Source organism: Triticum aestivum, chromosome 3B (genome assembly GCF_018294505.1).
Source record: "Triticum aestivum cultivar Chinese Spring chromosome 3B, IWGSC CS RefSeq v2.1, whole genome shotgun sequence".
NCBI classification, from domain to species: domain Eukaryota; kingdom Viridiplantae; phylum Streptophyta; class Magnoliopsida; order Poales; family Poaceae; genus Triticum; species Triticum aestivum.
The window spans coordinates 470223052-470227040 of NC_057801.1; positions in this window are offsets into that span (position 1 = coordinate 470223052).

Below are 3989 nucleotides of genomic sequence, written 5' to 3' on the forward strand. Positions count from 1 at the left end.
TTTTCTAACCATAGGTTAAGAAGATCCGGGAGGATGGGCAGGCAGTTGATGATGCCCTTTACTCACTAGCAATGGGTCCTGATACTCGGGGTAAGACATTATGAATCTTGCATTGTTAGAGATGTGCGCTACAACACCCTTGCACGAGACGAAGGCAGGAAGACAGAAAACAGTGTCATCATGAGCACGGATACGTATGACAAAGAGACAACTGAAATGTATGCTAACATAACAGACATTGTTCAGTTGCAGTATATCTCCAGTTTCGAGGATCATTGGTGTGTGGTTCTGTTGTGCTGTTGTTGGTATAATATGTTTTCCAGGATCGCAAAACCCAGAGCTGATGATTATTTCAAATCCATCAATGTCAAGGCGACGTACCAGACCAACGAGCCTTTTATTTTGGCAAATCAAGCAACACAGATATTTTTCTTGGAAGACACATTTGCATGTAGCGATGACTGGAGAGTATTGCAAAGGTTTGAGCAGAGGAATTCGTTTAATGAAGTTGCACAACAAGATGATGCTTACACTGCTCCTGATGTACAAGATAACACAGATGTTCCTAATATCTTTGAGAACCATCACGTCAATGACGCCGGCAAAAAGATTGCCTGTCGTGCCGTGGACATACAAGAGTTGATCAAGAAGAAGCCAATGTTCGAGGACGTTGAGGACGAAGAAGAAGATCACACCATGGGGAATTACGATTCAGACTGATACACATGGCGAAGATGTTGACGTTGCTGCTGTGGATGATGATTACATTGCTTTTGTCGTATTTGCCTGTTAGAAGACATTTTTTATCTACTATGTGAAATTGTGTTTGCTATGACAACTGAAACCTGATGAACATGTTGTTTAGTATTTTGCTGGGAGAACATCACTTGTTATGTATGTTGATTTGTGTTTGGTGATTGTATGACAACTAAAACATGATGACATTGTTGTTTAGTTGTACTCATATTTGGCTCTGAAACTTGAATTTGATGACATAGTTTGCTGTTGGACTACAATTTTCTCGACGTCTTCGGATGAGAACAAAGCTGGCCCGATAGGGCCTCTGCTATTTATTTATTTATGAGCAAAAGGGGATACCCCTGATTTCCGTTAATAGAAATCATTAGATGTTCACAACACAACGCCCAGCCTGCTACACAGGTTTCATTCATTACTAGTTTCAGCAAAGTGCTCATGTCATAGCCATTGAATACATCACGAGTGCTACATACACTACAAATAAAGAGACAATCATCCTATAGAGCACATCGATTTTGCCCATTATCTTCACAAGCTCTTTCATCTCCTCATTGCTGTCAAGGCCGTTCAGCAGCTGTTGCTTGGCCATGATCAGAGTAACTGCATCTTTAACCTTCTGCTCTGCATCTTCCTCTTCTGTCGTTCCTTCAGTTACTTGTCCAACACCCCAACCTGCTGGTATTGGGATTCCTCGGCTAACCAAATAATCAGCGTAGTTGCATTCCCCCACATCAGCAACTTGCCAGAAATACAAATCACACGAATCTTCCCTTTTCTACACGTATCAAATTGGAAGATCATCAACCAAACTATTAAAAAAATAAGCAACTGAAAGCAGTAGAACAACACTTAAACATATTATTACCCCATGATTCTGGCATTTGTAGAAGACTCGGCTAGGGTTGAGGATTGTGGTTGAGACGCGATGGATGACTCTGCGTGATTTGCAGTAGTGGCACCACACCAACGGCAGCGGGTTGCGATGAGCAATCGGCTGCGGTGTGCGTGCCGGCAAGGGTGTGATGAGACCCACATGCGATGGTACGGGTGGCGACTTGGTGCATATCTGGTTGTTGCCTGCTGAAGAGCAGGTGGACGAGCAGCCAGCGGACATGGTTGCTGCGGCTAGAGCTTCTGATGCTAGGCAGAGTAAGTAGAGAAGAGGAGAAGCGAATGTTGAATGTCAGTTTCATTACTTGCAGAGTAGCATAGCACCATATATAGTCATAGTCTAGGTTTGGATTCGAACCAGCTACAGGAGCACGTCTCTCTTTTTTCTAAAACTCGGCAACGTCTATTTACTGGTACACTAGCTTGTTCTGTACGTTTTCCCAAGTCTTTGATTTTCTTTCCTTTTTTGCGAGGAAGGAAGGAGGACAAAATTGAGAGTTCCTGGGACTCGAACCCAAGACCTCTCGGTTGAAAACCAAGGGTGCTAGTCACTTATGTGGCGAACGTTCCCTATGAGGAGGACGGCAGACGAACGCATTTTCCTCGCAGTTTTAGTTGTGACACAAGATCGAACGGTCACAGTTTCGGGAATGTTATCAGGCCAACGAGCCCAGTTTTTCTTTTCTTCCTATATATATAAAAAAGTATGCTACTTGGTGTCCACTTAGTCAACAAACGATTGTGCCAACCTTGACCGTTGGATTGACATTCAATGTCTGTCGTGTTTCTTCAGTCTCTTCTTCCTCGAGCCGCCAAAGCCAAACCAGCGCCGGCAGAACCGCCTGCTCCCGCCTCCCACGGCTGGCTGTGCTGCCGCGCATGCATCATGGCCACATCGCACCCTAAAACTCTGCGCATCTTCCCCGTCTCCTGTTCATTCCCGTCCGAGGCCTCTAATCGTCCTCCGCCTTGGTTCGCTCGCCGTGGCGCCGCCCTCCGGTGTTGTCAACATGGTCAACAACCGAGAGGAATAAGGAGATGACTGTACATGGTGAGGATGACAGTAGGGACCCAGCAGTGCGCGCAGTAATTTTGTTTTTTTTGGACAGAGAAGGGTATTAACTGGGTTGTGCGGGACCTGTGGCCCGTCTAGCCCAGGCTTTTATTTCATATGTTTAGCGCATGACCAGCCCAGTTTGTTTTTTTCCTTTCTGAAAATGGCTAGCCAGCTATTTTGTTTTTTGTAGAATAACCAACATAGGCCTACTTGCTTTTCTACGCCCTACTAGGCCGGAAATCTTTCAAGACGAGGAGGGATGCATTTTGCCCAGAAAATGGGCTATAAGTAATAAGAAATGGGCTATAAGTAATAATAAATGGGCTGTAAATGAAAAAATATAGCAAACAGGCAATTAGTTCCAAAATATTGTTTTCTTTCGGATTTTGATATTTTGAATTTCATTGTTTTTGTGCGAGTAAAGTTTCATTGAATTTAAATTATGGTATATTTAGATTTAAAATTAATTTGAATCTGGCTAGAAATTTCGGGTTGTATGATGTTTGGGACAGATTTGGAGGCTGAGTTGTGAGTCTACTAGGTTGACGTGTACTTTGGCTTTGTCAACTTAGTCCACAAACGATTCTAGCAGCAGTGACCGTTGGATGTTAATCCAACGGTCGTGCTGCTTCTTCAATATCTGATCTTCTTGCTCCAGCCGCCCAAACCGGCTCCGATGGGACTGCCTGCTCCCGCCTCCCGTGGCTGGCTGTGCTGCCGCATAGGCCACGCCGCCCCATCCTACTTCATTGCTGGCCAGACCATTCTTCTACTCACCCACTCCTCCTGTTATTTTCCGGCGATGGCAGCCGGACCAGTAAACCCTCGTACACCCCATCGCATGGGCAACCATTGCCAAGTCTTCCTCGGCTCCGTGTCATTCCCTTCCTAGGCCTCGCCGTAGTCCACCGCCATGGTGCTCTCGGCGCGGCCTGGTCAACGTGGTCAACGAATGACATCCATCGGACGTGGACTGTACGTGGAGAGGCTGACAGCTGGGTCCACGGTCGCACACAAGGAATGCCTCCTTATTACGCGCAAAATAATGATTCCTCCACCTGACAGCTGGGGCCCACTGGAAGGGCCTCTGTATTTCATGAAAAAAACATTCCCCCGCTGACATGTCGGACCCACCAGCTATATCTTCGCACGCAAGGAAGTGCCTCCTTATTACACACAAAAAAATGAATACCCCCTCTGCTAGCTGGGACCCACCATAGTGGGAGGATGACTTGTGGGCCAACTAAGTTGACGGGGACGAAGGGCTTTGTCAACTTAGTCA